The sequence below is a fragment of the Hypanus sabinus genome, unplaced genomic scaffold (genome assembly GCF_030144855.1).
Source record: "Hypanus sabinus isolate sHypSab1 unplaced genomic scaffold, sHypSab1.hap1 scaffold_1070, whole genome shotgun sequence".
NCBI lineage: Eukaryota > Metazoa > Chordata > Chondrichthyes > Myliobatiformes > Dasyatidae > Hypanus > Hypanus sabinus.
Window position 1 is genome coordinate 102319 of NW_026779126.1, and position 20784 is coordinate 123102.

Consider the following 20784-nt stretch of genomic DNA (forward strand, 5'->3'; position numbering starts at 1 on the left):
GGTGTAGATACGCTCATATTTCGATCAATTTAATCCTGAATCCATATGGCCGGTGTGGGATCCTTGTCTCCCTCCCAAATCAATAATGAATGAAACATGCAAAACTACACAAAGTAAAAAGGCAGCGAAGGCAAAGCAAATATCCGGGCTCGCACTTCTCTTCCTTGAAAACCATCGCAGACAGTTGGAGAATACAGAATAAACAATTTCCAAATCTTCCATCTTCTCATGCTGCAACCACCCATTAACTCAGTCTCCATTATTCAGTTTGTGCAAAGACGGAGAGATCGAAGAGTATCAACGACTTTCCACATTGGTCGTTGCTGTGAGACACCAAAGCTCTAACCCAGACATGCAGTCAGTCAGCCATAGGATACCACAGAATAAAAACGGGGTCTTCAGCCCATCCGGTCATTGAGGAATTATTTAAATTGCCTGCTGCCATCGACCTCACCCGGACGGTGGGCATCCATATCCCTCTCATCCGTGTACTTCCCCAATCATCTCTGAAACGTTGACATCGGAATCTCAATTACCATTTGTGCTGACAACTCTCTGGGTGAAGAAGTGTTCCCTCATGTTTCCCTTAAACATTTCACATTTCACCCTTCACCCTTGATCTCCAGTTGTATTCTCGCCCAACATCAGTGGAGAAAGCCCGCTTGCATTTACACTCTCTGTACTCCTCATAATGATGTATACCTCTATCAATTCTCCCCTCAGTCTTCTACCCGCACGGAATAACGTGCTGACATATGTAATCATCCCTTTCAATTCAAAATATCCAGTCCCGGCAATAGCCGTATAGATTTTTTTCTGTAATCTTTCAATCTTATTTGCATCTGTCCTGCAGGTGGTTGAGCCCAACCGCACACAATATTCCAACTTGGGTTCCAATAAAGTCTGAAACCATAGCAACATAACATCCCAACTCCTACAGTTTGGTCTATGAAGGCCGACGTAAGAAAAGCTGTTTTTACGACCCTGTCTAAATGTGCTGCAACTTTCATTGAATTGTGGACCTGAATTTCCATATTCGTTTGTTCTATCGTACTCCTCAGTGCCCTATTTCTCATTGTGTCAGACCAACCCTGGCTGGTCCGCCCAGAGTTTTGTATGCTAAATGCGATCTGACATTTTCTGACCCATTTCTCCAGCTGTCCCAGATCCCGTTTCATGTTTCGGTAGTCTTCCTCGCTGTCGACTACACGGGCAATGTTGTTGTCATCGGCAAAGCTAACGACATTATTAAACAGATCGCTGATATGGATTACAAATAACAACGGACACAGCCTCGATCCCTGGGACACTCCACTCATCACAGGTCCCCAGTCAGAGAGACGTCCATCCATTACCACACTTTAGCTTCCCCAACAAACCCAATGGCCAATCCAATTTACAACCTCATTGTGAAAGCCAAGCGACTGAACCTTCTCGAGCATCCTCCACTACAGTACCTTGTGAAATTCCTGGCTGAAGTCCCTGTTAGACGTCATCCACCGCCTTGCCTTCAACACCATTCCTGGTAACTATCTCCTAAAGCTCTGTGAGATTGGCTAGACATGACCTACTACTCACTGGCCCATCCTGACTATCGCTCATTTCCCTGTTTGCCCAGATACTTCCCTTCATACCCCATGACCAGCGTAGTCTGAACACCGAGGGCAATTCCTCATTTTGCAGTTCCTGACGAGTCCTTTCCAAGCAAAACTATCGACAACATCCAGCGATCGGCACTCACATTTATGGCCTATTGTTGTTAAGTTCTCCTGCAGTATTATCAGACGCATTGAAAGTAATCTGGAAAAGGAAGGCGTCGTAGCTTTAAATAATTAATCGATTGGATTTAAATAGTGAGATGCGGTACACTAGATAGAGCACAGAACATAGAATATTACAGCACAGTACAACCCTTCGTCTCACAAGGTTCTGACAGCCTTTCAACTAATTTAATTTCAAACTAACACATCCCTGCTGCATCTGAATCAGAATCAGAACCGGATTAATTATCATCGGTATATGTGGTGAAATTTGTCAACTTTACTGCAGCAGTACAATGAAATAAAGTATAAATAAATTTAGAGAAAACAAACCTGAGTTGCAGATGGTGGAGAGGGTGTGTCTGTTCCTGATCGCTGATCGTGACCTTTCCGCCTTCTGTATCTCCATCCCGGTGGTAACACTGTGCTGAGGGCGAGTCCTGTTGGTGGGCAACTTTAATGATGGACGCCACTGTTACAAGAATCACCCCTTGAAATAATGATCAGTGAAGTACAGAGAATATGCATTGGCCAACAAGTAATCTATATTATTTCAACTAAAAAAAACACGTAGGTTCACACACCATCTTCACTCCCTGATAATGTGATACTGGGTGTATCAGTCCCTGATACTGGTAGTGGTACTGCGGAGAAAGAACGAAGACAGAGAGTGGTGAGGTAGCGAGAGATAGAGGAGGGTAGAGAAAGACCGTGGGGAGGGACGCCGGGGAAGTCGAGGGATCTGGTGTGGCGAGAGATTTGGGTTGGTGAAAGATTTTCAGATGGGGAGAGAGATCGGAGTCTGGTGTTTGGTGTCGGTAGAAAGCGGGAGGGGGATAGACTGGAGAGAGATGACGTGCGAGGTGATGCATTTTGTAGGCTCGAGGAAGAGCGGGATGTCTACATTATTGATACGGCTTTAGGAATTTTGAGATTTCTTTATAAATCCAAAGACCCACGATGGCACTGGCGATACACGCGGCGTATTGCCGACAGCTCGCAAAATGTCTGGATGTATTTCTGCTGACCCACTGTAGCTGCAATCTGAAGCACATAATTTCCCTTTAAGAAACGTACTGTTGATCTGTCTAAATTAATCGTCAGTGTAACGAGCTGCTGAAAGACCAGGTGGACTTGACTCTCGGGAATGCAGGTGCGGCACCTTTCAGCGATCAGCGAAGGTCAGCCATTACCATTGCCGGAAAAGAGGTCGGTTCGGAAGACCTCAAGCCGGGCTAAATCGACGGGCTATGAAGCATCCCCTGCCCGGCATCTTCTTAGCCAAAGGCCAATGAGTTGAAAACAAGATGCATTACGTAAGCGCAACATTGCAGTTTCGGAAGGAAATGAGGGACTGCTGTCCTCCCTGTTTCATGGAGATATGGCTCAGTTCGGTGGAACAGCCGGAAGGCTTCTCGATCCACCGTTCGGAGAAGATAAGACGGTATTGTGGTGCAGGGGGTGGGGGTGGATGGTGGATGTTGAACAGCGGTGTTGTTTCATGACTAACTCCTCATGCTCTCCGTATATAGCGGTCTTGTCGCACCCTTGTTCTCCCAATCACAACATCCAATGATTGAGTTCTGTCGGTGCTGCTTACCGAGAGGTTCTCCTCATTGATCCGGACGGCACTTCACATACCGCCAGAGCAGATGTTAAGCAAGCAAACCATGTACTGAGTGCCGCGACCAGTAAACAAGGAACTGCCTACCCAGGGACCCAGGCGGATGGTGAGGAACAAGATTGCAGATGTATCGGCAACGATGTCGCGGGAATCGGTTGGCCGACCACTGAGTTGCTTCGAGGAGATGGACATAAACAAATGTGACCCGGGGCTCATAAGAGAATCTGAATGATACCATCTTTATAAAGACACCGGAGAAGAAGTGTTTCCCATCGATTCATTCAGAGTCCAGTGTTCCATATCCAGAAGCACTGGATGAACAAGTGATTTACAAAGTGCTAAGAAACAGATTTGTGGCACTATTTATCACATTCATTCATTATTATTATTTATCCATTGATTTTGTTTTGTATTTTTCTGATTTGATAGTATCTATTTCTGTGTACAGCACATCATCAGCTTCGCTGGTGGTCTAGAGGTTAGGATTAGGCGCTTTCACCGCCGCGGCGGCCAGGGTTCGATTCCCGGTCAGGGAATTAAGATATTGTCAGCTGTAATTTAATGCGTTTATTTTAAATCTTCGTCTGTATTAACTTGCTGCCACAGACACCTCATTCCTGTCTATGCTTAACCCGCATCCGCCTGATTCAGCAGCATAGGACCACAAAATATAGGAGCAGAATTAGGTCGTTTGGCCCATCGGGTTTGCTACGACATTTCCTCTCAGCCCCATTCTCCTGCTTTCTACTGATATCATGTCATGCCCTGATCAATCAGGAATCTATCGATCTCTGACAAATATGCAAAGAGACTCGGACTCCACAGGGGCCTGTGGCAACGAAGTCGACAGGTTCGCCACTCGCTGACTGAACAATTCACTCCTCATCTCTGTTCTAAAAGGATGCTAGTCTATCTCGAGGCTGCGTCCGTTGGTCTTAGATTCTCCCACCACAGGAAACATCCTCTCAACATCTGCCCTGTCAAGGCCTTTCCCCATTCGATAGCTTCCAATGAGGTCCCGCGCAATCTACTGAAATCCAGTGAATGCAGACCCAGCGCCATCAAGCGCTCTTCATATCATTAGCCGTTAAATCCCAGCATCATTCCTCTGAATCTCCTTTCAACACTTTCCAGCTTCAGACATGCTTTCTCAGGTAAGGGAACTAAAACTACTCACAATACTCCAAGCGAGGCCTCGCCAGTTCTTTATAAAGTCTCTGAATCACATCTTTGCTTTATATTCCGGTCTTCCGGAAATAAATGCGAGCATCGCATTAGCCTTCCTCATCACAGACTCAACCTGCAAAATAACCTTTGGGACGTTATGGTGTCGGTGTGTACGTCACAATGGGAGGCCTGTATACGGACTCCCGAGGCTCTTAGCACCTCCGTCTTCTTGTGTGCATTTTCTCTCCTCTTAAAAAGTCTGCTCCTCCATTTCGTATATCAAAGTGTCTGGCCATATATCTCCCTGCACTGCATCTCATTTGCCATTTACTTCTCCATTCCCCAACCTTCTGTAGCCTCTTTATCTCCGAGAAGGACTTACTGCTCTTTTCGCACTGAAAAATGTGCATGTGGTGAGTGGTGTCATAGCAAAGTCTCCCACATCGAGCTGACTACCACACATCCTCACTTGCACCCGCCCAACTCTTGCCCATTTCTTAACTCCCCATACCGGTCATCTGCTCTCCACGTTCTGTTCAGCGTCAGTGTGTGGATCAGAAAAGTGTACTATCTCTCTCCGTCCACAAATGCTACCTGACCCGCTGTCCACTGTTTCTTCAGCGAGCCGTTATTTGTCAAAGCTGGCGAGGAGAAGCCAGGAGAAATGGGTTGAGAGGGTTAATATATCTGTCATGATGGAATGGCGGATAGATGAGATGAGGCGAATAGCCTAATTCAAATCCTATATCTTGTGGCGTTGTGGCCAAATTTGATGAGGGACTAATGGTGAATATTGCTTTTCATGACCCAACATACCAACCTGTCTGGCGCCTCTGAGACAAAAGTTGGAGGTTCAGAAATTTTAAAGTGATCGTTTCAAAGATAGTCTCCCAGATAAACACCTCGCTACGAGGATGGGATTCGAACCCACGCGTCCAAAGCACAATGGATCAATAGTCCATCGCCTTATCCTCTCGACCACCTTGTCTGTTCTTCGTGCTCTTGTGATTATTGTTCTGAATTTCTTCAACACGTACAAACACGCTGAATGAACTCAGCATGTCGGGTAGCATCGGGTGAAAAGCGACAACTGTCATCACTCCTCTCTCATGTTCCAACTTCACTCCCTCTGAACGCACTGCCCTCCACTCTCTCCGCACCAATCCTAACCTCACCAACAAACCTGCAGACAAAGGTGGTGCCGTAGTAGTTGGCGGACGGACTACTACCTCACTGTGGCCAAACGGCAGCTCTCTGACACCTCGTACTTACCCCAGGAACAGAACCTCACCAAAGAACATCAAACCATTGTCTACTCATTTCAACGGATGCTGCCCGACCTGCTGAATTCATCCAGCTTGTTTGTACGTGTTGATTTGACCACAGCATCTGTAGTGTACTTTGTTTGTACTATCTCTTTCCGTCCACAAATGCTGCCTGACCCGCTGTCCACTGTTTCTGCAGTTATTCGTTATTTGTTCTGTATGAACAAGGAGAACATGACTTTGAAAAAAAATATCGCAGTTGCAGTCTCAATAAAGCTGGAAATAACTTGCGAGGTCTTACAGACAATAACTTTCAATGGATACAGTGTAGATTTGATCTTCTTCACTCCTCACTGTACCTCAAACCACTCAGAGATGCTGTCTCTCTGTAGAAAAGGGTAACCATACATTTCCCATATTGGACTCTGGTCCTACTCACTCAGTTTGCTAACATCACCTTGACTCATCTGCCCGGGGTCATCTCTGCTCAAATCTCAGTAAGTATTGTCAGGTCCGGTCGGGGTTATTGCCGTGTGCAGAGGGACGGTGAGGAACAGGTACAATGAAACACTTGCAGCGTCATTGCAGGCTCGAAAAGACAGACAGTACGCAGAACATAAATTGTACAAATCTGCATCATTAACAAAAGATAGATATAAATCTTGTGCCAGTTTCAGTCTTCGAAATGATTCCTCAGGCAAACTGATAACAAAGATTTCGATCTATTATATCCACGAGGTAGCATGCAGACCCAAGAAAGGCCTGTTTATTCATTTTCTTTAAACAGACAGGCAACAGAAAGAAGGGAGAGTCTCTAGTCCTCTTCAGCCAGCCCTGGCATTCAATAGGATCAGGCTGGCCCAGAATTTTTCTCAATCCTCCTCCGCCCAAAACTGCAGTTGCCGGTCAAAAGTCGGCCGCTGTCCTCCACTAAATCTTCAACAGTCTCCCCCGGTGAGAGGAGATATACTTCTGTCGCCCGCCTTTATTTCGACGCCGTGACAGCGCCCGCAGCAGCGATCAGAAGCATATGGATATGAATGTTATATAATGGGAAATTGTTCTGAGTTTTGCTCAGTATTGACGGGACTTTGGGGAGGCAGAAGCAGTCAGGGTCTATGGGAGGGAACAGCTCTTGGGTGAAAACCTTTTTGCAATTGGATAACACATTGGATTGACATCTGCATAAACGAATGGGAGCTATGTAGGTTGCACGTCATTTGACGAGATTGGTTGATGTCAGACAATTACACCACGTCAGTGACAATTGGCGCGGGTGATTTTGACGGAAGGTCAGCGAACCGATTTGTCTATGGCAATAGGCGGGGTCGCTCGGTAGACCAGAGAGCAATGCGGAGTTTGTACAGTGAGTGATATGAAACGGCGAAAGCTTTTCGCGTTCAGAGACCATGTTGCCCACTTCAGTGAATCAGTCACAATCTCAATCTCCCCTCTTCCAGCCGCAGCTGAAAAACATTTCTTATCGGATATGTAAATATTTTTATCAGTGGAAAATTCAAGTGTTTTCAGCTAACTGAAATTTCACATGGTGGTCGTGTCTTAATGGAGCACTGAACCAAAGTCCAGGAGCAGATTTGTTTAAAAAATCGGTTCTCCTTCATGGCATATTACCTGTTCGCCCCGACATTTCAGCAACAGTTTACACCCACTCCCTTACGCTCCACCCGAGCTGTCTAGTAAAAGAAAATATATAAATGTCCCACCACATTCACGCAGTCCTTTCACTAAACACGAATATTGATAGATAAGCGTTCGCTTCAACTTGTGAGGAAAGTGTGGGAGTGAGGAGATCTGGAGAGAGAGAGAGAGAGAGAGAGAGAGAGAGAGAGAGAGAGAGAGAGAGAGAGAGAGAGAGAGAGAGAGAGAGAGAGAGAGAGAGAGAGAGAGAGAGAGAGAGAGAGAGAGAGAGAGAGAGAGAGAGAGAGAGAGAGAGAGAGAGAGAGAGAGAGAGAGAGAGAGAGAGAGAAGGAGCGGGACATGGAAGTGAGGCAGGGAAGAGAGTCACATCGTAGCAGGACAAGCGAGATAAACGGGGAGTTTGATAGGCAGTTCAAGAGAGAGCGTTACACGGCAGTTTACCAATTTCATGTTCACTTTCGGCCACTGTTTTCCTTACAGTGTTTTCTTGACCACATTCAACAGAGGCACTCTGTACTGCTTGATGCCATTCTCCGTTACTTCAATTATAAATGCAATTAACATTATTTTAGTGTCATTAATTCTTAAAACTCCAATGTTAGTTTTGATTTGGATGCAAGGGTTCTGCCTCGATCGATAAATCGTCCGCTGTCTAACTTAAGGAAGTACGTTGGTGAACGAAGCGAGGCGCTCTGCATCCGTACAGTTGTACAACACACCGGCACCAATCGCCCTGTTTCTACTCACAATCTATTCATAGACACCCGGCTGCAAAGTAAAAATATTGTAGATAAATAAACTGCATTGGCCTGTCGATTTGGTTAGTTTCCACCTGTTTTCACCCATCAGCACGTACATTTTTCATTGCGCTTGTGTGTACATATAGATGTTCGCATAAATATAAATTTGAGTTCATTTTGAGGTCATCACCAATTACGTATAATGTATGATCCCGTCGGTTAGATCCGTCACCAGATACAGATGAATTGAATCACTCTCGGTTATTTTCCCGTAGTAGAAATTCAAGACGTCGACCAGCATATGTGGGTGTGTGGGGTGTGTGGTGGAAGAAATTATCAAACTTTTGCGTTGAAATGCTGAATCAGGGCCTTCAAATCTGGTACATATTCTCAGCTAAAAATGCTGCGAGAATTGAACTGACAGAAATATTGGATGTCAACTCCACAAATTCTCGAATCTCCTCAGCCGAAGGAACAGGATTTATTGAAGAACGTGTTACCGGTTCCAGATCTGTGCTGGATACGGTACCAGAACTCAATACCTCGAAATCCATGTCGTTAATGAAAATCGAATCGGGAAAGTACCGCGTTGAACAGAGAATCAGGATCAGGTTTATTATCACCGGCATGTGACGGGAAATTTGTTAACTTAGCAGCAGCAATTCAATGCAATACATAATCTAGCAGAGTGAGAAAATAATAATAATAACAACAAATGAAATAAAACATAATGATAAATAAAGAAGTAAATCAATTACCTCTATTGAATAGATTATGAAAAATATGCAAAAACAGAAATACTGTATACTAATAAAGTGAGGTCGTGACCAAAACTTCAAAGTCCATTCGTGATTCTGATTGCAGAGGGGAGGAAGCTGTTCCTGAACCGCTGAAAGAGCGTTTCTGTCTCATACCGTTAGACACCCAGGTTCAAACCTGATATCCGGTGCCATCTGTGTCGACGTTGCTCCTTTGCAGACTGTAGGAATTTTTATCGGCAGTGTCATGACGGTCTATTATCGTCCCTCATTAATGAGCTGTCCTTACTGTGTCAGGCTGATGACGTGACGTAGCCGGACAGCGGGTTGCAATGAGAATATTTAGGCTGCAATTGGGTCTTTCAGTGAGGGCGCAAACTGGACAAAAGTGTTTATTGCTGGAATGGGTGAGGTCATGTACTTCGTTGAGATTGGTATTAAATAAAGGACGATCGGTTGGGGTGAGACTGTCAAAGGAAACTGTTCACGAAAGAGAGATGGCGAGTCGATGGGTGGATCAGGTATTTTGGAAGGCCACTGCAGATTGTAGGTCATTGCAACTCGATTGGAAATTAGAAATAGAGGAAACATTGTGATACATCTGTACAGGTTTCTGAGGTTGGCTCTGATGCGGTGACGGTAATTTCACTCCCCATATATGCTGAAGGGTACAGTAGCACTGGAGAAGCTCGGAACAGTTTAACTGACTCAGCTCCAGTGATGAATTTACATCCTCTGACGAACAACTGAAGTTAAAACTGTTCACTACAGGATATAGAATATAATGACCTCCGGTGGTCTCTGCCACAACTACAGTAACACAGGAATCGAGTGAGATTAGAATCTGACAGAGGATGAAAATACGTCGCCATGCGAATCGTAGATCGAAAGGACGATGTCCACTTCTTTACACTGACGCTGAAATACCCGTTCTCCGGGTTTGATTCTTTTAGTTTAACAAGACAGTAAAATTCCGCACTGCAGAGAGTTTAAGCTGCTTCCAGGGGATTGATCAGAGTCGGAATAGAAATTAACATTGCACAATGAGTACAAATGTATTGTATTGAATTGTATTGAAGAGTGTAAAAATACGCAGTTCTCAACTGAACACAGAGGGTGCTGCGCTCAGACAGCATCAAAGGTGTTAAATTTTATTGGCAGTGGGATTGTTGGTGTGAGCGCTGCGAGCAGGGTTCGAACCTGCGCGGGGAATCCCCATTGGATTTCAAGTCCAACGCCTTAACCACTCGGCCATCGCAGCGTTAATGTTCAGCATCGCCGAAATGTTCAGCACCCACCGTAGCACTGCCATTGACGTGAGGGTTTTACTTGATTTCTGTTTAGTAATGGAAAAGGTGAATCATTATTCCAACACGAATAGTATAATTGGACAGCTCTGGAATTTGTTTCAACACCGTTAGTATCAACGGGAGTATGGAGGGGTAACACTGCCGTCAGTATCATAAATGAAGGAGATTTCCAGTATTAGGGATAAAGAACAGGATCGGAATTTGGTCTATAATGACGAACATATGTCAACATTACATTGTTGTTTCATATTCTACTCCTCCTGGACTGAATTTTAACATTGCATTTGCCTTCCTTTACCACTGACTAGGCCTAGAAGTAAACATTTCGGGAATATTGCACAAGGTCTCTTTGCAACTCTGATTTCTGAAGCCTTCCCCATGTAGAGACTTTTTTAATCCTTTCTTCCAATGTGCATCACCGTACCACACGATGATCTATTTGACAAATCTTCTTGACAAATCTTTCTCCTCAACGGTCTTTGATCTTCAATGTGCTTTGAATTTTTTGAGTTTTTGAACACGTTGAAGTCAGGCTACATTTCTTATATTTTCCTTTCTTTCCCCTAACTTCCTTCAGAGTGGAGTAAGAATCGCGGTTTTCCAACCATCTGGATCTATTCTAGAATATCAAGTCAAGTTACTTCTTAATTGTCATTTCGACAATAACTGCTGGTACAGTTCATAGTAAAAACGAGCCAACGTTTTTCAGGACCATGGTGTTACAAGACACAGTACAAAAACTAGACAAGTCTACGTAAAAAACAACACAGAAAAACAATCTACACTAGACTACAGACCTACCCAGGACTGCATAAAGTGCACAAAACAGTACAGGCATTACAATAAATAATAAACAAGACAATAGGGCAGTTAGGCGTCAGTCCAGGTTCTACGTATTGAGGAGTCTGATAGCTTGGGGGAAGAAACTGTTACATAGTCTGGTCGTGAGAGCGCAAATGCTTAGGTGCCTTTTCACAGACGGCGGGTGGGAGAAGAGTTCGTATGGTCCTTCATAATGCTGTTTGCTTTGCCGGTGCAGCGAGTGATATAAATATCCGTAATGGCGGGAGGAGAGACCCCGATGATCTTCTTAGCTGACCACTCTATCCGCTGCGGGGTCTTGCGGGCTGAGGTGCTGCAATTTTCGAACCAGGCCGTGATGCAGCTGCTCAGAATGCTCTCAATGCAACCACTGTAGAATGTGATGAGGATGGGGGAAGCTGTACGAAGCTGGCTGGAGTTTGGAGTTAATGCTTTGGCTCTTGGTACGGTCACTCATGCCAAACAAGTCAAATGGAAGACGGCAGATGGAGACTGTCCACCGGCCCTAGAGTTTCGGGGGCTTACCTCAGAGATAACAAGCTGAACTGGTCAAAGAAAACTTCAATGAAACGAAAATCAAGAGTCCGTCTACATATGTATCTGTCGATATTTCTGAATCGCTATCCGGGACTTGGCAGGCAATTGCGCAAACCGAGCGGAAGCTACTGACACGATGAATGAATCCCTGAACGTCGCCGACTGACAGGGATGGAGGGTCTTCATTGCTGCCCCGAAAGGCCAGAGACTGGCAGTAAGTTATGAAATTAGTCAGCTCCGCCCTGGGGACAAGCCTTCGTTGTATCCAGAACATCTTCAGTGAGCGGTGCTTCAGAAAGGCGGCGAACGTCATTAAGGACTTCATCAACCTGGGCATGCCTCTTCTCACTGTTACCGTCAGGAAGGAGATACAGAAGCCTAAAGCCAAACACTCAGCGATTCAGGAACCAATTCTTCCCCTCTGCCATCCAGTGTCTAAATGGACATTGAACCCATGAACACTACCTCACTCTTTTATCTCTTTTGCTCTATTTTTAATTTAACAATTTAATATACATATATTTACTCTAATTCAATATTTGATTGATTTTTATTTCTATATTTCTCACGTATTGATTGTACTGCTGCCGTTAATTTAACAGTTTTCTCGATAAATGTTCCAGATATTAAACCCGAATCTGATTCTGATTCTGAAGTAAGTCACATCCGTAAGACAGATGCTGGTGTAGTTCGGAACTGAGACTCTCAATCCGGATCAGCAGAAAATGAGTTCAGTGGGAAGATTCCAGCTGTCGAAATCCCGAGCGTTTGGCACAACAATGTGACCGGAGTGAGCAGTTTCGCTTGTCACCTAATTTCTGCCTGCACCGATTCGAAACCCTATGAAATGTATAAGCCGATATTGTATGCAATGTATATTCTATCCTATGAGATATATAAACCGATATTGTATACAAGTTAGAGGCACTTGTGTCCTGGTCTGGAAAAGGGAAGTGGTTAAACTATGTAAGTTCACTTGCCAGTTTCTCGTTCTTTGACATTAATGTCTACAGCGCTCATGAACATGCAGACCCATCGTTTTCCAAAAACTGCTGCGCTGTTACCATTTTACACGTATTTCCACAACAGAGTTCAACAGCAACACAGTCTCCCAACTCCTACACTGATCTCCTGAGGCCAGCGCGCCGAACACCTTTCCCACAGTCTCTCTGCACATGAGACGGGTTTCAGCAAACTATGCCCTTTTACCTCACTCTCTCCCTGCTGATTGGCACTCTCCGGTGCTCTATCATTCCTCGAATAAATACTCAGCTGGTTTGACATTCCAAAATGTGACACTTCAAACTTACCTGCCTTGAAAAGTATTTCCAATTCCTTCTTCAGTGTTTCTGTTTGATATTGCCAATTATCCAGAGAGTCAATGCAAAAGTCGTGAAGCAAATCGCTGATAATTTCCAATAGCGGGCTCGTCCGGGATTTGAACCCGAGACCTCTCGCATGTGCTATTCCACCCGAAGCGAGAATCATACCACTAGACCAACGAGCCCACATTCGCAGATTGCGTCAAGACTGAACTCCGAAGCCATTTAAATTTAATTGGTGGAAAACCCATTGTCCTTTCCGTTGTTGAGAGGAGAGTCTGATGTCGAAATGTGCTGAGCCCGTATTCCTTTGAGATTACAAGAATATTCGTTACTTGATTCAGTCTAAATAAGAATATAACTGACCCTGATGTATTGCACGTCAGAATACATTTGCCAATGGAAAGGAGCCAATCAAAGGACACTAGTTCAAAACGCAAATTCCAAGCATAGTTTTTTCACATAAGGTGATGCTTCTCAGAAATTTCCTGTCCCGGCGGCAGGTGGACGGTGCATAATTAGAATTATTCAGGCGCGTATACAGAAGTATTTTGTTCCATGAACAGCGGAGGCGTTTGATAAACGGCACACAATAAGAACTTTATTCAGGACAAATTTTCACACGTCGATGCTGTCTGGTCCGCTGAGTTCCTCCAGCATGTTGTGTGTGTTTCGCAAGTTCGTCTAACATTCTGCTGATTATCCTTTCACTGAGAAGCATTGTTCGGTCACGTGACCTTCGAACTCATGTCACGTCACCTTCCGAATTTACTATCTGCATTTACCTCTTTTCGGTGTACTCGCAAGAGGATTCCAATTCGAACTGTAAAATCTACCATCCACATTCCCACATTCCACAACATCACCGATGACATCACCATGTTGCTGTTTGGGTAAAAACTGGTATGGAGATGGAATGAGACAGTGTGCGTAAAGGATGACAGCCGAGGGGAAAAGGAGAAGATGGTGAAGGGCAACAGGATATGGATATTTTCTCAATGACAGAAACTTTCCTTCAACAAAACTGGGTGTAGAATGAAGAAAACAAAGAACGAAAGGGAGGAACAATGCCGAATTGTCATGGACGGGACTGGAAACTACCTCTCCAGTGGAAACTGCGACCTTAACACAAAAACTTAGGCCACTAATCTATCCTGGCTATGTGGTTGATCTTGTGGTTAATTTCACTACTTCAGCCAAGCAAAGGATTAATGCGCTTTCAAGTTTCCGGGGATGAGGTCGGAGAAAAGAAACTCTTTTTCAGCTTGCTGCTACTGTTTAGAGGGAGGTGTTGTTTGTTTTTCGGAGAAGCTCAGAATAGAATTAAATGGACGGTGCGAACAGATAAGATTAGTCTAGTTTACGATTGTGATCAGAGAAGACGAGATGATTTGAAAGGTCCTGCCGACGGTGTTGACCACTGTTTTAGTCAAGATTACTACTGCCGACGTTGTTGACGGTGTTAACTAGTTTTCCGCAATTAGTTCCGCCTATAGTGTAAACGTCGGATACATTGTGTTTATTTATAATACGCTCAACAATGTGATACTTCTCTGAGCTTCACTGTGGGACTGGGCAGGATATGGGACAACACAGCGTCCGCCCACCTCAGACAGAACTGTGACGTCTCCAACCCTATCAGTCTGTCATCGCCCATCATTCTTCCATCAAGGGTGCCACGCTTCCGGTTTCTCTTCTCGTCACTCTCCTTCTACACGTATCCCCCTCTTGTCTCAGGCCCCGTACTTGTCACTCGCTCCTTCTCAATCTCTCCCTCTCTCCCGTGTTTCTCCCAGTCTCTCTCTTTCTTCCGGCGCTTCTCTCTTTCGCTCCCCGTGTCTCTCCCCATCTCTGCAAGACTCTCGTCCACTAGTCTCTCTTTCCTCCTAGCCTCTTTCCTCTGCCCCCTCACTCACTCTATAACTCTATCACCCACTCCCAGTCTCTCTCCAACCAACCTTCCTCCGCCAAAGTCTTTCTACCCATTATCCTGTTGCAGAAGCCATCCTCTTTTCATCTTCAGTTTTGTTACAGACGGGATGATGTTTGCTTCCAGAATTTGCTGGTATTTAATTGAATTCGTTCTTCCCTTCAGGCAGAGGGAAATGTTTCCTGTGCCACTTGCCTACAACCCAAGCCTAAAGCGTGATCGGTCCACCCCTGTGATCATGAAATTCTGCACCCAAACATACCTTTGCTCATTGAGAGCAAGAAAATCTACTTTAACGTCATCAGTCCACAGGACTTGTTTCCAAAATGCTTCAGGCTTGCTTAGATGTTCCTTTGCAAACTTCTGATGCTGAATTTTGTGACGAGGACGCAGGAAAAGTTTTCTTCTGATGACTCTTCCATAAAGGTCATATTTGTGCAGTTGTCACTGCACAGTAGAACAGCGCACCACCACTCCAGAGTCTGCTAAATACAGGAGGGGGCGGGACACTCTCCCATTCCCAGTCCGGCGCAATCGTAGCTGGTGGGGTTTCTCTCCCCGGAGAGTGAGGTGCTGCTGCTCGCTTGCGAGGCGTTTCGAGTCGATAGGCTCTTCAGACCGAAGGGGCTGTGGAATGATGGGCGAAAGTTGGGGACTTTCCTCGTCTCTGTGGGTCTGATCCATGGGGGAGCGGCGACCCGGTAGCTGGAAGCTCCGTAGTTCCGGCACTGGTGGGTTTGTTCGTGCTCCTAGGCTCGGGGATTCCACGGTCCTGAGGTCAAAGGAAGGGTGTTGCGAGAGCGCGGAAATACCGGGTTACGCCACTAGTGGGAGCTCTTAGATGTTTTTAATTTACTGTAGTTCTATACATCAATTTAACTACTTATGCAGTAATAAAAAAATAACTCTTTAGAAAATATAATAAAACTAATATTTCATCGTGCTTCAGTCTGAAATGAATTGAAATTAACTTAATTTCTTATATCCTTCACATACATGAGTAAAAATCTTCATGTCACGTCTCTATCTAAATGTGCAATCATAGTAATTTATAATAATTTATAGTAAATAGAATAGTCAATGTAGTATAGAGTACAAACAAATCAGCGTGAGTTAATCACTGTGATGGCCTGGTGGAAGAAGCTGTCTCGGAGCCTGTTGGTCCTGGGTTTTATGCTGCGGTACCGCTTCCCGGATGGTAGCAGCTGGAATAGATTGTGGTGGTGCTGACCAGGGTCTCCAATAAACGTTCTAGTCCTTTTGACACACCTGTCCCTGCAAATGTCCGGAATCATGGTAAGTTCACATCTACAGATCTGCTGTCCTGTCCACACAACTCACCGTAGAGTCCTGCGATTGAGGGAAGTACTGTCCCCATACCAGGCAGTGATGCCGCCAGTCAGGATGCTGTCAATTGTGCCCCTGCAGAAAATTCAGGATTTCTGGGACATACCAAACTTCCTCAACCGTTTGAGTTGAAAGAGGCGCTGTTCTGTACAGGCCACGTGAGGTCCTCGGTGATGTAAATGGCAGGAACCTAAAGCTGTTTACCCTCTCAACCGCAGATTCATTGATTTCAATAGGGGTTCGCCCGTCTCCATTCCTCCTGAAATCCACAGCCATCTTCGTTTTTGCTACATTGACGGAGAGGTTGTTTACTTGACGACACTGTGTCAGAGAGATAACTTCTACCCTGTAGGCCACTTCGTTATTTTTTGATATTTGGTCAATAAATGTAGTGTCGTCAGCAAATTTAGTTAACAGATTGGAGCTGTGAGTAGCGATACATCATGGGTATAATGGGAGTAAGGGACGGTTCTCAGTACATGACCTTGAGGGGCTCCTGTGATGAAAGTCGGAGGCGTGGAGGTGAGGGAGCCCACCCTTACAACCTGCTAGCGAACTGAGAATCAGGTTCAAGGACGAGATCTCTGATCTTCCTGCCGAGCCTGGAGGGGATTATGATGTTGGAGTCCAAGAACAGCATTCCTACATAAGCACAATTCTCCAGATGTGTAAGGACGGTGTGTAGAACAGTGGCTATTGCACTGTCTGTGGATCGGTTGTGTCGTTAGGCAAATCATAAGGGGTCCAGCCCCCTCCTTTCGTAAAAGGGTTATATATACTAATGACACAAGCCCGCGTCAGTCATCAAGTAATCGGAATGGCCCGCTGTGTCCCCACAACCTCGTGTTATTCCCCATAACTATCCCATTGCCTCACTCTCAGCCCACTGCCCCTTGTCAGTGTTCAAGTTAATCACTCTACCCACTCTCGTCCTATGGCTCTGTGTCATTTCCCGAAGTAATTAACTGTGTAAGTGGAATTATGAAGATATTAGGCTGGAACATCAAAGCATAAATCAGGAACGGATATGTCCTGTAAAATACACAACGGAAATGTGAATATATTTTAGGCTGCACTTACATGGGGTTCTGGAGAGGTTTTCCCCATTCAGACAGGGGAAGGACGGTAGGGTGAAGGTACCATGGTTGACAAGAAATGTGAAACATCTGGTCAAGAGGAAGAAAGAAGCTTCAGGAAGCTGACCTCAGGATTAGAAAGCAGGGATCAGGCATGACTGTAGATTTACAAAACAGCCGGGGACAAACTGAAGAATGGAATTATAATAACTAGAAACGACTACAGAAGGTCTGCAGTGATTTTAAGAAAAACTCCAACCCATTCGAGATGTATGCAAAGGAGAAGATTACCGGAAATGAGTATAGCACCGGTCGGAGAAATAAAATGAAACAAGCCCCTGAGGTCGGGGGTAGAAGGGCAGGTCCTCAATGAAGACTTCAGTTCAGTATTCACCAGTCAGAGGGACATCTGTGAGAAAAGCTTTAAAGGGTCGATGAGCGACAAGGTTCCAGGGTTAAGGATGTACAAGGATGTACCGTACGTTTGAAAAAAAATCTGTATAGTTAAGTTCTCTTGTGTGATCGAGAGAATCCCTGGGTGACTGACGGAAGCGGTGTGTCCTAATTCAGTGACTGGCTAATCATTGGAGAACATTCTTAGAAACAGGATTTACGAGATTTTCCAGAAGCAGTATCTGATTTGCGAGAATCAGTGTGGCTTTATGAGGGGCGGATCATCTCTCACGACCCAGGTTCAATTCTCTGAGGATGTGACGGTCATCCATCGGTTAACCATGGTAAGACCTTTCAGAACGTTAGAGAACTTGGTGTCCTGGAAAAGTTGGCTTATGGATTCAGGACTGACGCCCAAGAAATCAGAGAATATATGTGGCAGGTGTGTTTTTCCCTTGGATGCTGGTGCCAGTGGTGTCCTGCAGAGATCTATTCTTAGACCCCCGGATTTTAGTGCTTTAAAAATGATGTGAATAAGGAAGTGGAATGGTGCGTTATTGTATTTGCAATGATGTTGAAGTTGGTGGAATTATGGATAGTATATAAGCTAGACAGAGTTTACAACAGGACAGTGACAGGACGCAGAGCAGCGCTGAGAAGTTACAGATGGTACTCTGCCCGGATGTCATAAGGGGACATGGAATGGACACAAATGCCGGACGCAGGCACCGAAGTACTCGGGGCAGAACGGGGACAACTAAAGGATAGAACAAGGTGAGGTGACCGTGGCTGAGGGACGTGGCATTCAAAGGTGATCCTGGGGCTCAGAGATAGTTCAGGCAAGACAGGAGGAACCCAGAGTTCAGGCATGGCAGGAGGAAGGCGGGGTCTTGGGGGTCCGTGCCGACGCGGGGTCTTGGGCGTCCGTGCCGACGCGGGCTCTAGGGGGTCCGTGCCGACGCGGGCTCTCGGGGGTCCGTGCCGACGCGGGCTCTCGGGGGTCCGTGCCGACGCGGGCTCTCGGGGGTCCGTGCCGACGCGGGCTCTCGGGGGTCCGTGCCGACGCGGGCTCTCGGGGGTCCGTGCCGACGCGGGCTCTCGGGGGTCCGTGCCGACGCGGGCTCTCGGGGGTCATGGCGAGTCAGGATCTTGGAGAGGCTAGAGGATGGGTCTTTGGGACAAGGAATGCAGGGAAGAGAGCCCGCTGGGCGGGCCGCATAACTGCTTGCCTGGGCCGCCTCCCAGTCATGAACACAGAGGCATGGGCAAGACGCGGGACACCTGGGCAGTTGCGGCGTACCACTCGTTGGAAGCGAGGTGTAGGAAAAAGACAAAGTCTTCCGCCAGGCAACGGCAATCTGGCCTGGCTTACCCGACGGAGGCGAGGGGTTGGAAGGGGACTAGCTCCAGGGTGACTACGAGACTGAATCACAGAACTGGTTGATTAGCGGTGGGTACTCCAAGCCGGGGCGAACAGGACGCACAGAACGAAACCGGGCTAACAACGCAAGCAGGGCAACCATGATGAACGGGGAGAAATGGATAGGCAAACAGCGCGACGGCGCGAGACAGGCGAACCGGAAAGAACAGCGGGACCAGCACGTACGAGAGAGACAGGACGACCCCCAACTAGGTTCAATCCCAGAGCTCCTTATATACACCTTCCAGCCGACGGGCATCAGGTGCGCCTCCTTGAGTCCAAACAAGCCACAATGATCCACAGGTGTGACTTATTGGCTCAAAGGGTGAAAGGAGGGACTGCTACAAGACCCGGAGTCCGCGGCCCGGATCAAAACCCGGAATGCGGGCTCTGGACCGGAGCATAACACCGGAACATTACGGAGAGATTCACTTTGGAAGGGTGAATTTGAATGTGTTCACTGGAAAACCTGCTCTTCAAACTGTCCACAGCCCTCGCTAATTTCCTGAAGAAACGCTCCCTTTTTGATCAAAGGTTTCTGGAATATCGCTGTGGAACTTTCAAAGTGTTTGTAGGAATATGTGCAGTGCATTTTATTGTAACACATGTCAGCTGTCACTGTGATTTCCATCACTCACACCACCTGGAATGAATGGAACGAACGAACGAATAGATGAACGGAAGTTCCCATTAAATAAAGAAGTATTCTCCATTTCACCTGCCAGAACAAACTCCTTCCCTCAATTTCAGAAGCGAACGTGCACGGGCAAATATTACAAAATGAATTGACTTCAAGATGAATGCCTGTTTTAAAGCAACAGTGGTATAAAATATGCTACTTAAATAGCTGAAGCCAAGTACCATGGAAAATAACAGGGGGGAAAAAAGCACATCTTATGTCGCTTTAAATTAAGACTCCCTTGAGGAGTCAAATTCACCATCCCGGTCAAAGTGAGTATAAATAGCTTAAGATAAGTGTTCGTGCATTTGGTTGTCAGTTATGTCCCTGACGTGATCGCCACGCTAATTACCTGAGTGGAATTGCTCTCACCTCAATAAAAGTCTGCTAAACCGATCACCAGTCCATCTGAGCAGCTGAAACGCTCCGCATAACTGAACGCTGCTTCTAACGGAATACGGGATATCCGGCGATTTACTACATCGCGGCCATTTACTATCCCACACTTGTAGCAGTTGGTGACCCCGGTAAGATGCCGGAGCTGGTTACTTTATGTATGGTGCCTCGTTACTCTGCTGCGGGATCCGCACTGCTACTGAGCACAGATGCTACCGTCGGCTGAAACGTGTTTCCGGAATGGAGGATTCAGGCATCTAGTGGTTTTATTTTCATTTTCCATACTTTGATCGCAGTGTTTTCTTCTTTTGTTAATTACGTTAGTGTCGGTATTATCGTTGTTTCATAATTTTACCTCGCTAGGCTTTCAGAAGTGATGCTGGTTTAAGCTTTTCTAGGTCCGTGTCTCTATCAGTGCAGACACTTCGACCTTATAACAACATGGCAGCTTATTTAAATGACGGTTCAGTCTATTTACGACACATAGGTCTCTTCTTCTGTAAGTCAGTAAATTAGATCTCATGATTTATATCTCCTTGACTGCTCTTTCTCCTCTAATAATGGAAATGGTGTTGTTTA

General features: G+C 45.8%; 3 non-coding genes across 3 annotated transcripts; all 3 read right to left on the bottom strand.

Annotated features, from left to right (window-relative positions):
* Positions 1 to 5455: 5455 nt before the first annotated feature.
* trnan-auu (transfer RNA asparagine (anticodon AUU)) lies at positions 5456 to 5539 on the bottom strand. The gene has a single exon. It is a non-coding gene; the product is annotated as a tRNA-Asn (tRNA).
* A 4613-nt stretch (positions 5540 to 10152) lies between these two features.
* trnas-uga (transfer RNA serine (anticodon UGA)) lies at positions 10153 to 10234 on the bottom strand. The gene has a single exon. It is a non-coding gene; the product is annotated as a tRNA-Ser (tRNA).
* Positions 10235 to 13065: 2831 nt separating this feature from the next.
* Positions 13066 to 13149, bottom strand: trnap-cgg (transfer RNA proline (anticodon CGG)). Its single transcript is given in 2 exon segments — positions 13066 to 13101; positions 13114 to 13149. It is a non-coding gene; the product is annotated as a tRNA-Pro (tRNA).
* Positions 13150 to 20784: the final 7635 nt, after the last annotated feature.